Source organism: Physeter macrocephalus, chromosome 2 (genome assembly GCF_002837175.3).
Source record: "Physeter macrocephalus isolate SW-GA chromosome 2, ASM283717v5, whole genome shotgun sequence".
Taxonomy (NCBI): Eukaryota; Metazoa; Chordata; class Mammalia; order Artiodactyla; family Physeteridae; genus Physeter; species Physeter macrocephalus.
Window position 1 is genome coordinate 13,305,874 of NC_041215.1, and position 13,418 is coordinate 13,319,291.

The window sequence follows — 13,418 nt, forward strand, 5'->3', positions numbered from 1 at the left end:
AAAATACACACTATATAAATCTGTTTTTATAAGAGGTAATATTTTGACATTGACATTGTGGTTTCAGGCAAAGACACACTCACCAGTTGACTCAACACAACAGTTTCTCATCAGAGAACATATGGAACAAATTTAAACTCGCACCGTATTTGAATGAACTGTAAAATGATTTTCTTTGCATGGTGGAATCTTCTAGATTTCAGCCTGTTGTGTGCATTCACTCTTTACTCATTTTAAAAAGCTCTCTTATATTCAGCCTTGATTTTGTCCTAAAGCAGGGTTAGCAAACAGTTCCTGTAAAAGGTTCATAGTAAATATTCTCAGCTTTGCGAACCATAAGGCCTCTGTTGTTAACTACTTAACTCTGCCCTCAGCAGAGTAGCCAGAGACAACAGGCATTCATTTCTACTGGGCGGGTTCCAATGAAACTTTACAGAAATGGACTGTGACTTGATTTGGCCCATAGGCCCCAATTCCCCAACCCCCATTCCAGGGGCTGGAGTAGGAGACGATGAAGCTGTGGCACGTTTAGAACATGGTTGGCAGCGATGGGGCAGGGCCAGCTTCCATGGACTCTAAGCATTTAATTAGCAGCCGCCTGGATTTGTTGGAGAAACATCTCGACTACTTGCACGTAGTGGTCCTGAGGGAGTTTCAAGAGACGTTCCCTTCCTAACCCAGATCTCCTGCTTCAGCAGTATGTCCACGTTCTTAAGTCCTTTCACCATCCGTGCAGCAAAGGTGGGCGGAGCCTGAGGTGTGGAGGGGCTGAGGGCCTCTCTTAAGTGGCAGAGCTGTGTCAAGAGCCCAATTCTCCTGACCTCAACTCCAGGTCTTACCACTGAATGAGCCCCCCTTTACAGGCAGGGCGCTCCCCAGAAAAACAGGAAGTATTGTCACCTGCCCCAACATGAAAGTAACTGAAGCGGTTCTCAGGGTTGTCCAGGGCTGGCATCAGAATCACCCACTCCATCGGCATGTCTGGAGGTGGGACCCAGGTGACCTTGACGCACACGCCAGGAGAATAAGCAGTTCCTATTCCTCTAGCCCGTCCAGTGGCCCGAGACAGGGCCAGGGTCCAGGGCTTTCTGCAGAGAAGCCCAGTCTTCATGATACTCACAGCAGGCTTGAAGGAATAGACTTTATTACTCTAGCTCTCAAACACTAGAGGCTAAAATTCAGCTGAACTCTAACAATCTATTTACAGAGTGCTGTCAGCAGACCAGGCAAGGCTGGGCCTGGATCTTCCCCGAACACGCAGCAAGCTCAGCCTCCCAACAGGCCCGAGCCGCTTTCCACCTGTAGCACACAGAGGACGTTTATATACACTTGACCGAATCCTCAGCGACAGGATACCAGGCAGGATGGCACCAGACCAACAGAGACACAGACATATAGACACAGATGAAGGCTGAGACTGCCGAGCAGGCCCGAGGGCCTGGCTCAGTGCTTCTTCAGGCTGTAGGCCAGGCTGCCAGGGACCCTGGTGCCCTGCAGTGGCGGAGAGTTCCACACGGCAGAGCTGGTGCGCTTATGGTAGATGGCAGATGTCCTCCAAGTCCAGTGGGAGAACGGTTCCGAAGAGCTGCAGGAGGTTCCGGGGGTGCCTCTGGCCCAGTTGGGGATGGGCTTCCGGGGATGGGCCTCGTCATCGGGGGAGTCATCGCTGTTCAGATCCATCCCGTAGTTATCTGGGTTGATCTTGGGGAGGGGGGCGGTGCCCTGTGGAGTCATTTGATGCGAGGTGCAAGCTGGAGACTGCACGTCCACGGTCACGTTCAGGCTTTTGCTGGCCACCGCGGCCTCCCTGGCTTTCCTGCTCCTCCTGCAGCCGCTGCTCAGCCAGGCGCTGCTGTTCTTCTCCTGCAGCTCCCTCTGCAGCCGCTCCTTCTGTAGCGGCAGGGCCTTCTCCCTCTCCTGCAGCTCCCTCTCGGCCTGGAGCCGCCCCCGCCCCCCGCCGCCTCCCCCGCCGCCGCCGCCGCTCCTGCTCCTCCTCCTTCCTCTTCTGCAGCAGCTGCTGGGGGCGCCTCTCCTCCTCCTCCTGCTGTAGCCACCTGAGCCTCCGCGCCTCCTCCTGCGTTATGAGCGCCTCCACCTCCTCCAGCTTCTTGGCCTTCTCCGCGGCCAGCCGCTCCTCCTTGGCCTTCTCCGTCTTCTGGTGGATCTGAGCAAACTTCTGCTCGATCTGCTCCTTCTTCTCCTGCTTCATCCGCTCCACCCGTTCCCGGGCCTGCAGCGCCTTAGGGAGGCGCTCCTCACGCTTCAGCTTCACCTCCTCCAGCCGCCGCCGCTTGTCCTCCTCCACCTTCTGCCCGCGGAGCTGCTCGGCCTCCTCCTAACGCCGCAGGTTCTCCAGGCGCTGCCGCCCCTCCTTAGGCTCCACGCGCAGGGGAGCGTTGCGCTTAATGAAGGATTTCACGATGCTACTGCTCCCCAGCTACTGCTGGGGGTGGAGGTCGGGGTCAGAGCAGCTCGTTCCTCTGCGCGGTGTGCAGGAGGTGCAGGAGGGGCCGGAGGGGCCGCACCACCTTGCTGGCGGGACAGGGCGGGGAAGGGGTCTTGCTGCTGGGGGGCTGCAGCTCCTCGCCCAGCTCAGTCACGGCCGGCTTGTAGCTGTGCTTCCTCCTGACACTCTGAGGCGGCTCCTTGGGGCCATCTGCTTGGTCAGTCTCGGCCTCCTGCCGCCCTTCAGAGGGCGTTCCCTGGCCGCCGGCTGCAGGCTGCGAGCCGGGCATGCTAATGGCGATCTTGGTGGCACTGCGGAGCCGCAAGGCACTGCCATTGCTCTTGGGGACCTCCGGCTCAGCTTCCTTGCTGGGCTCGTCCGCCTTGGGGCTCGCTTTCTGGGGCACCTCGACATGCAGGAGCCTCTCCAGGTAACTGGCAGATGATGCGGGCGGAGGCGGCCGGCTCTTTGGTGGCCTTCCTGGCAATCCTTTTTCTTGATCTTCGGACGGTGCTCTCCTCTTTGGAAACCAGGGAGTAATTCTGGGCCAGCAAGACCTGGGGACCCGGGGAGGACGGGGCGATCAGGCTGCGCCGCACCGACCCGCGGCCCACATGGGAGCCCGTGGGCGTGGGGAAGTTATCCGGCAGGATGGGAGCCAGCACCCGCTCCCGCCACGGGGAGGCCGGAGAGCTGGGCGAGTCCTGCGGGGCTGGGGAGGTCGCCGCAATTCTGAGCTTGGAGGCGGACCTTTGTGCCCCGCCCCCTCGGCCCTTGGGGTCCTGGGGTGTAGTTATCAGGGAGCTCACGGGGACAGACTCCAGTCTCCCGGCCTCTGGCTTCTGGGGGTGTTGAGTCCTCCTCCGAGGTCAAGGTGATCTGGGAGGCCGAAGCTGTGGCCGGAGCCGGGGTGGGGGACGGAGCCTGGGCAGACTGGAGCTGGCTGAGGTGCTGCTCTGCGCTCCGGCGCTCGCTGATGCCAGTCTCCACCACGGGCACCAGCTGGCACTGGGCCAGGCTCTCCTTGGGCTTCTTGGTCAGCCCCGTGGGAGACTCAGGGGTGGGCGAAGGAGCGGCTGCCGTGGAGGTCGCTGCAGCTGCGGCCGCAGCACGGGTCACCCGCCGCAGGACGGAGCCGTTCTCCCCCACCACTGTGGCCAGATTGTCCTTGCTGCGGAAGTGCCGGGAGCTCTGACGGCTGCTCCGCGTCTTTCTGTGGGACAGCCTTCTCCGGATGGGGTCTCTGGTTTCATCCTGAACGTAAGAAATCCGTCTCTTTTTCCGTCGGTTCTTCTGAGAAGGTGTTTTGGGCATCAGCTCGGGCTCTTTGCTGATTTCTCTGGTGAACGTGCGCTCAGCCTCCTCCTCGATCTCCTCCAGCCACACTATGTCCTTATTGTCCACGTTGCAGACAAGTTCCATGAGCTTCTGGTCACAGAGCTCCAGCAAGTGAATGGGCCCTGGGGCTGTCGTCCCCATGATGGCTCTGTTCGACTGCACCATGTTTCTTAAGTGCTGCTCCGATCCAAGTCCAGCGCCCTTCCCAGCACAGATCTCAGCTCGCCCGAGTTCCACTGCTCCCGGCCTCCAGTGCTCGCGGCTGCAAGGAAGCAACCTACCATATCTTCTTTTTTTTTTTTTTTTTTTTTGTGGTACGCGGGCCTCTCACTGTCGTGGCCTCTCTTGTTGTGGAGCACAGGCTCCGGACGCGCAGGCTCAGTAGTTGTGGCTCACGGGCCTACTTGCTTCGTAGCATGTGGGATCTTCCCAGACCAGGGCACGAACCCGTGTCCCCTGCATCGTCAGGCGGACTCTCAACCACTGCACCACCAGGGAAGCCCCATATCTTCTTTATCCATTCATCTGCCGATGGACATTTAGGTTGCTTCCCTGTCCGGGCTATTGTAAATAGTGCTACAATGAACGTTGGGGTGCATGTGTCTTTTCGAATTATGGTTTCTCCAGATATATGCCCAGGAGTGGGATTGCTGGATCACATGGTAGCTCTATTTTTAGTTTTTTAAAGGAACCTCCATACCGTTCTCCATAGTGGCTGTACAAATTTACATTTCCACCAACGTTGTAGGAGGATTCCTTTTCCTCCACACCCTTTCCAGCCTTTATTATTTGTAGACTTTTTAATGATGGCCATTCTGACTGGTATGAGGTGGTACCTCATTGTAGTTTTGATTAGCATTTCTCTAATAATTAGCAGTGAGCATTTTTTCATGTGCCATCTGTATGTCTTCTTTGGAGAAATGTCTATTTAGGTCTTCTGCTCATTTTTTGATTGGGTTGTTTGTTTCTTTGATACAGAGTTGTATGAGCTTTTTGTATATTTTGGATATTAACCCCTTATTGGACATATCATTTGCAAATATTATCTCCCATTCAGTAGGTTGTCTTTTTGTTTTATCTATGGTTTCCTTCACTGTACAAAAGTTTTTAAGTTTAATTTGGTCCCATTTGTTTATTTTTGCTTTTGTTTCCCTTGCCTGAGAAGACAGATCCCCCCAAATATTGCTAAGACTTATGTCATAGAGTGTACTGCCTATGTTTTCTTCTAGGAGTTTTATGGTTTCTGGTCTTACATTTTCAGGTCTTTAATCCATTTTGAGTTTTTTTTTTTTAATACAGTTTGAAAAAATGTTCCCCGGGGAGGACGGGGCGATCAGGCTGCGCCGCACCGACCCGCGGCCCACATGGGAGCCCGTGGGCGTGGGGAAGTTATCCGGCAGGATGGGAGCCAGCACCCGCTCCCGCCACGGGGAGGCCGGAGAGCTGGGCGAGTCCTGCGGGGCTGGGGAGGTCGCCGCAATTCTGAGCTTGGAGGCGGACCTTTGTGCCCCGCCCCCTCGGCCCTTGGGGTCCTGGGGTGTAGTTATCAGGGAGCTCACGGGGACAGACTCCAGTCTCCCGGCCTCTGGCTTCTGGGGGTGTTGAGTCCTCCTCCGAGGTCAAGGTGATCTGGGAGGCCGAAGCTGTGGCCGGAGCCGGGGTGGGGGACGGAGCCTGGGCAGACTGGAGCTGGCTGAGGTGCTGCTCTGCGCTCCGGCGCTCGCTGATGCCAGTCTCCACCACGGGCACCAGCTGGCACTGGGCCAGGCTCTCCTTGGGCTTCTTGGTCAGCCCCGTGGGAGACTCAGGGGTGGGCGAAGGAGCGGCTGCCGTGGAGGTCGCTGCAGCTGCGGCCGCAGCACGGGTCACCCGCCGCAGGACGGAGCCGTTCTCCCCCACCACTGTGGCCAGATTGTCCTTGCTGCGGAAGTGCCGGGAGCTCTGACGGCTGCTCCGCGTCTTTCTGTGGGACAGCCTTCTCCGGATGGGGTCTCTGGTTTCATCCTGAACGTAAGAAATCCGTCTCTTTTTCCGTCGGTTCTTCTGAGAAGGTGTTTTGGGCATCAGCTCGGGCTCTTTGCTGATTTCTCTGGTGAACGTGCGCTCAGCCTCCTCCTCGATCTCCTCCAGCCACACTATGTCCTTATTGTCCACGTTGCAGACAAGTTCCATGAGCTTCTGGTCACAGAGCTCCAGCAAGTGAATGGGCCCTGGGGCTGTCGTCCCCATGATGGCTCTGTTCGACTGCACCATGTTTCTTAAGTGCTGCTCCGATCCAAGTCCAGCGCCCTTCCCAGCACAGATCTCAGCTCGCCCGAGTTCCACTGCTCCCGGCCTCCAGTGCTCGCGGCTGCAAGGAAGCAACCTACCATATCTTCTTTTTTTTTTTTTTTTTTTTTGTGGTACGCGGGCCTCTCACTGTCGTGGCCTCTCTTGTTGTGGAGCACAGGCTCCGGACGCGCAGGCTCAGTAGTTGTGGCTCACGGGCCTACTTGCTTCGTAGCATGTGGGATCTTCCCAGACCAGGGCACGAACCCGTGTCCCCTGCATCGTCAGGCGGACTCTCAACCACTGCACCACCAGGGAAGCCCCATATCTTCTTTATCCATTCATCTGCCGATGGACATTTAGGTTGCTTCCCTGTCCGGGCTATTGTAAATAGTGCTACAATGAACGTTGGGGTGCATGTGTCTTTTCGAATTATGGTTTCTCCAGATATATGCCCAGGAGTGGGATTGCTGGATCACATGGTAGCTCTATTTTTAGTTTTTTAAAGGAACCTCCATACCGTTCTCCATAGTGGCTGTACAAATTTACATTTCCACCAACGTTGTAGGAGGATTCCTTTTCCTCCACACCCTTTCCAGCCTTTATTATTTGTAGACTTTTTAATGATGGCCATTCTGACTGGTATGAGGTGGTACCTCATTGTAGTTTTGATTAGCATTTCTCTAATAATTAGCAGTGAGCATTTTTTCATGTGCCATCTGTATGTCTTCTTTGGAGAAATGTCTATTTAGGTCTTCTGCTCATTTTTTGATTGGGTTGTTTGTTTCTTTGATACAGAGTTGTATGAGCTTTTTGTATATTTTGGATATTAACCCCTTATTGGACATATCATTTGCAAATATTATCTCCCATTCAGTAGGTTGTCTTTTTGTTTTATCTATGGTTTCCTTCACTGTACAAAAGTTTTTAAGTTTAATTTGGTCCCATTTGTTTATTTTTGCTTTTGTTTCCCTTGCCTGAGAAGACAGATCCCCCCAAATATTGCTAAGACTTATGTCATAGAGTGTACTGCCTATGTTTTCTTCTAGGAGTTTTATGGTTTCTGGTCTTACATTTTCAGGTCTTTAATCCATTTTGAGTTTTTTTTTTTTAATACAGTTTGAAAAAATGTTCTAATTTTATTCTTTTACATGTAGCTGTCCAGTTTTCCCAACACCACATATTGAAGAGAATCTCTTTTCCCCATTGTATATTTTTGCCTCCTTTGTCGTAGATTAATTGACCATAGGTGCATGGGTTAATTTCTGAGCTCTCTATTCTGTTCCATTAATCTATGTGTCTCTTTTTGTGCCAGTACTCTTTTGACTACTATAGCTTTATGGTATAGTATAAAGTCAGGGAGCATGATACCTCTAACTTTGTTCATTTTTCTCAAGATTGCTTTGGCTATTTGGGGTCTTTTGCGATTCCGTATTAATTTTAGGATTATTTGTTATAGTTCTGTGGAAAATGTTATGGGTATTTTGATAGGGATTGCACTAAATTCTTAGATTGCTTTGAGGAGTATGGACATTTTAACAATATGAATTCTTTCAATTCATGAGCAAGGGATATCTTTCCATTTCTTTGTATTATCTCCAGTTTCCTTCATTAGCATTTTATAGCTTTCAGAGTATAGATCTTTCACCTCCTTGGTTAAGTTTATTCTTTGCTATTTCATCCTTTTTGTGAATGGGATTGTTTCCTTGCTTCCTTTTTCTTATAGTTCATTATTAGTGTATAGAAAAGCAATAGATTTATGTATATTAATCTTATCTCCTGGAACTGTACTGAATTCATTTATTAGTTCTAATAATGTTTTGATGCAGACTTTAGGGTTTTCTATATAAAGTATCATGTAATCTATAAATAGTGACAGTTATACTTCTTTCCTTCCAATTTGTATGCCTTTTATTTCTTTTTTTTGGTCTGATTGCAACATTAAATAGAAATGGTGAGAATGGGCATCCTTGTCTTTTTCCTGATTTTAAAGGAAAACCTTTAGCTTTTCACCATTGAATATATTATCTATAGATTTGTCATAAATGGCCTTTATTATGTTGAGATATGTTCCCTCTATAGCAACTTTGTTGAGAGTTTTTATCATGAATGGATGTTGAATTTTGTCAGATACTTTTCCTACATCTATTGCGATGATCATGTGTTTCTTATCCTTTCTTTTGTTAATGTGGTGTACTGCATTGATTGATTTGGGAATATTGAATAAATCCCATTTGATCATAGTATATGATTGAATTTACTTTGCTAATGTTTTGTTGAGGAATTTTGCATCTATAAACATCAGATGGGCTTCCCTGGTGGCGCAGTGGTTGAGAATCCGCCTGCCGATGCAGGGGACATGGGTTCGTGCCCCGGTCCGGGAAGATCCCACATGCCGCGGAGCGGCTGGGCCCGTGAGCCATGGCCACTGAGCCTGCGCGTCCAGAGCCTGTGCTCCGCAACGGGAGAGGCCACAGCAGTGAGAGGCCTGCGTACCACAAAAACAAACAAACAAACAAACAAACATCAGATATATTGGCCTGTAATATTCCTTTCTTTTTCATGTCTTTGTCTGGTTTTGGTATCAGGGTAATGATGACCTCACAGAATGAAGTTGGTATTTCATGGAAACAGAAATGACAAGAAAGCAGGGTTAGCAATACTCATATAAGACAAAACAGACTTTAAAACAAAGTCTATAATAAAAGACAAAGAAGGGCATTACGTAATGATAATAGGATCAATACAAGAAGAGGATATTACACTTGTTAACATATACACACCCAATACAGGAGCACCTAAATATGTAAAGCAAATACTAAGAGACATAGAGGGAGAAATTGATGATAATATAATAATTGTAGGGGACTTTAACACCCCCACTGACATCAACGGACAGATCATCCAGACAGAAAATTAATAAGGCTACAGTGGTCTTAAATGACACAATAGATCAGTTGGACTTAATTAATAGCTATAGGACTTTACATCAAAAACCAGCAGAATACACATTCTCTTCAAGTGTACATGGAAGGTTCTTCAGGATAGATCACACGCTTAGTCACAAAACAAGCCTCAACAAATTTAAGAGGATAGAAATTATATCAAGCGTTTTTTGTGACCCAAATGGTATGAAACTAGAAATCAACTAGAGAAAGAAAAATGGGAAAAGAACAAACATGTAGAGACTAAACAACATGCTACTAAAAAAACCAATGGGTCAATGAAGAAATCAAAGAAGAAATCAGAAAATACCTTGAGATGAATGAAAATGAAAACACAACTTTCCAAAATCTATGAGAGTTCTAAGAGGGAAGTTCATAGTGATACAGGCCACCCTCAAGAAACAAGAAAAATCTAAAATAAACAACCTAACCTACCACCTAAAATAATTAGAAAAAGAAGAACAAACAAAACCCAAAGTCAGCAGAAGGAAGGAAATTATAAAGATCAGAGTAGAAATAAATAAAATAGAGATAGAAAACAATAGAAAAGGTATATGAAACCAAGAGTTGTTTTTTTTTAAAGACAGACAAAAATTGATAAACCTTTAGCCAGGCTCACCAAGAGAAAAAGAGAGAGGACCCAAATAAAATAAGAAATCATACAGCAGAAATAACAACTGATACCACAGAGATACAAAAAATCGTAAGAGAATACTATGAACAGTTATATGCCAACAAATTGGACAACCTAAAAGAGATGAACAAGTTTCTAGAAACATAAAGTTCTGCCAAGACCGATTCAAGAAGAAACAGACAATTTGAACAGACTGCTCGCTAGAAGTGAAATTGAATTTGAAATTTAAAAAAACTCTTAGAAAACAAAAGTCCAGGATCAGACAGATCACAGGGGAATTCTACCAAACAGATAAAGAAGAACTAATACCTATCCTTCTCAAACTTTTCAAAAAATCAAAGATGATGGAACACTCCCAAATTAATTTTATGAGGCCACCATTACCCTGATACCAAAACCAGACAAAGACACTACAAAAAAAGGAAAATTACAGGCCAATATCTGATGAATATAGATGCAAAAGCCCCAACAAAGTATTAGCAAAACAAATACAACAATACATAAAAAGGATCATACAGCATGATCAAGTTGGATTTATTCCAGGGATACAAGTGTGGTTCAACATTCACAAATCAATCAATGTGATATAACACATTAACAAAAGCAAGGATAAAAATCACACAATCATCTCAATAGACACAGAAAAAGCATTTGAAAAAATTCAACATCCATTCATGATAAAAGCTTTCATCAAAGTGGGTACAGAGAAACATATCCCAACATAATAAAGGCCATTTACAACAAACCCACAACCAATATAATGCTTAATGATGAAAAGTTGAAAGTTTTCCCACTAAATTCAGGAACAAGGCAAGGATGCTCACGCTAACCACTTCTATTTAACATGGATTTGGAAGTTCTAGCCACAGCAGTCAGACAAGAAAAAGAAATAAAAGGCATCCAAATTAGAAGGGAAGAGTTTAAACTGCTGCTATTTGCAGATGACATTATATTTTATATAGATAATCTTAAAGTCTCCACCCCAAAACTATTAGAAATAAAAAATTAATTCAGCAAAGTTGCAGGATACAAGATCAATATACATAAATCTATTGCTTTTCTATACACTAATAATGATCAGGAAAAGGAAGCACAAAAAAAATCCCATTTAAAGTCACATCAAAAAGAATAAAATAAATTTAAATAAACTTAACCAAGGAGGTGAAAGATCTGAAACTATAAAATGTTGATGAAGGAAAGTGAAGATGGTACAAAGAAATGGAAATGTGTTCATGAATTGGAGGAATTAATATTGTTAAAATGTCCATACTCCCCAAAGCAATCTAAGGATTAAGTGCAATCCCTATCAAAATACCCATGACTTTTTCACAGAACTATAACTAATAATCCTAAAATTCATATGGAACCAGAGAAGACCCCAACTAGACAAAGCAATGTTGAGAAAAAAAGAACACAAGCTGGAGGTATAGCAATCCTAGACTTCATACCATATTACAAAGCTACAGTAATAAAAACAACATGTTATCAAAACTAAAACAGACACATAAATCAATGAAATAGAATAGAGAGCCCAGAAATAAACCCCTGCACCTATAGTCAATTATTCTATGACAAAGGAGACAAGAATATATATAATGGGGAAAAAACAGCCTCTTCAACGAGTGGTACTGGGAAAACTGGACAGCCATATGTAAAACAATGATATTAGAGTCTTCCCTCACATCATATACAAAAACAAACTCACAATGCTTTAAAGACCTAAATGTAAGAACAGAACCATAAAATTCCTAGAAGAGTACGTAGGCAGAAAACTTTTTGACATAAATCATAGCAATATTTTCTTGGATCTGTCTACTAAGGCAAATGAAATAAAGACAAAAATAAACAAATGGGACCTAATTAAACTTAAACATTTTTGCACAGCAAAGGAAATCACTGACAAAATGAAAAGACAACCTACTGAATGGGAGAATTTATTTGCAAATAATATGGCCAACAAGGGGTTAATATCCAAAATATACAAACAACTCATACAACTCAATATCAAAAAAACCCAAACAACCCAATGAAAAAATGGGCTGAAGATCTGAATAGACATTTTTCTATAGAAGATATACAGATAGCTAACAAGCACATGAAAAGACACTGAACACTGCTAATTGTTAGAGAAATGCAAATCAAAACAACAATGAAATATCACCTCAGAATTGCTATCATCAAATGTCTACAAACAACAAATGTTGGATAGGATGTGGAGAAAAGGGAATCTTTGTACACTGTTGGTGGGAATGAAATTGTGCAGCCACTATGGAAACAGTATGGAGGGTCCTCAAAAAACTAAAAATAGAACTTTCATATGATCCAGCAATTCCTCTCCTGGTTACATATCCAGAGAAAATGAAAACACTAATTTGAAAAGATACATAACACCTCTATGTTCATAGCAGCACTACTTACAATTGCCAAGACATGGAATCAACCCAACTGCCCATCAAGAGATGACTGGCTTAAGAAGATGTGGTATATATCAGCAGTCCCCAACCTTTTTGGCACCAGGGACTGGTTTCATGGAAGACAAGTTTTCCACAGACGGTGGGGCAGGGGATGGTGCAGGTGGTAATGAGAGCGATGGAGAGCGATGGGGAGCAGCAGATGAAGCTTCACTCACTCACCCGCTGCGCACCTCACTCACCTCCTGCTGTGTGGCCTGGTTCCTAACAGGCAGCTGTCTGCGGCCCCGGGGGTTGGGGACCCCTGGCATATATATAAAATGGAATTTTACCCAGCCATAAAAAATAATTAAATATTGCCACTTATGGCAACATGGATTTCCCACTAGCTATCTATTTTACATTTGGTAGTGACTGTACGTCAATGCCACTATCTCACTTCGTCTCAGCTTACCCTTCCCCCTCCCCGTGTCCTCAAGTTCATTCTCTATGTCTGCATCTTTATTTCTGTCCTGCCCCTAGGTTCTTCATAACCTTTTTTTTTTAGATTTTTAAATTTAGATACATATGTGTTAGCGTATGATATTTGTTTTTCTCTTTCTGACTTACTTCACTCTGTATGACAGACTCTAGGTCCATCCACCTCACTACAAATAACTCACTTTTGTTTCTTTTTATGGCTGAGTAATATTCCATTGTATATATGTGCCACATCTTCTTTACCCATTCATCTGTATCTGTCGATGGACACTTAGGTTGCTTCCATGTCCTGGCTATTGTAAATAGTGCTGCAATGAACATTGTGGTACATGACTCTTTTTGAATTATGGGTTTATCAGGGTGTGTGCCCAGTACTGGGACTGCTGTGTCATACGGTAGTTCTATTTTTAGGGTTTTTTTTTTTTTTTTTTTTGCAGAACGCGGGCCTCTCACCGTTGTGCCCTCTCCCGTTGCGGAGCACAGGCTCCGGACACGCAGGCTCAGCGGCCATGGCTCACGGGCCCAGCCACTCCGCAGCATATGGGATCTTCCCAGACCGGGGCACAAACCCGTGTCCCCTGCATTGGCAGGCGGACTCTCAACTACTGCGCCGCCAGGGAAGCCCAGTTTTGTTTTTTTTTTAATATCTTTATTGGAGTATAATTGCTTTACAATGGTGTGTTAGTTTCTGCTTTATAACAAAGTGGATCAGTTATACATGTACATATGTTCCCATATCTCTCCCTCTTGCGTCTTCCTCCCTCCCACCCTCCCATCCCACCCCTCTAGGTGGTCACAAAGCACCGAGCTGATCTCCCTGTGCTATGCAGCTGCTTCCCACTAGCTATCTGTTTTACGTTTGGTAGTGTATATATGTCCATGCCACTCTCTCACTT

At 46.3% G+C, this 13,418-nt stretch overlaps 1 pseudogene; it reads right to left on the minus strand.

Annotated features, from left to right (window-relative positions):
- Window positions 1–1,443: 1,443 nt before the first annotated feature.
- On the minus strand, window positions 1,444–6,013 carry LOC102977681 (inner centromere protein-like; annotated as a pseudogene).
- Window positions 6,014–13,418: the final 7,405 nt, after the last annotated feature.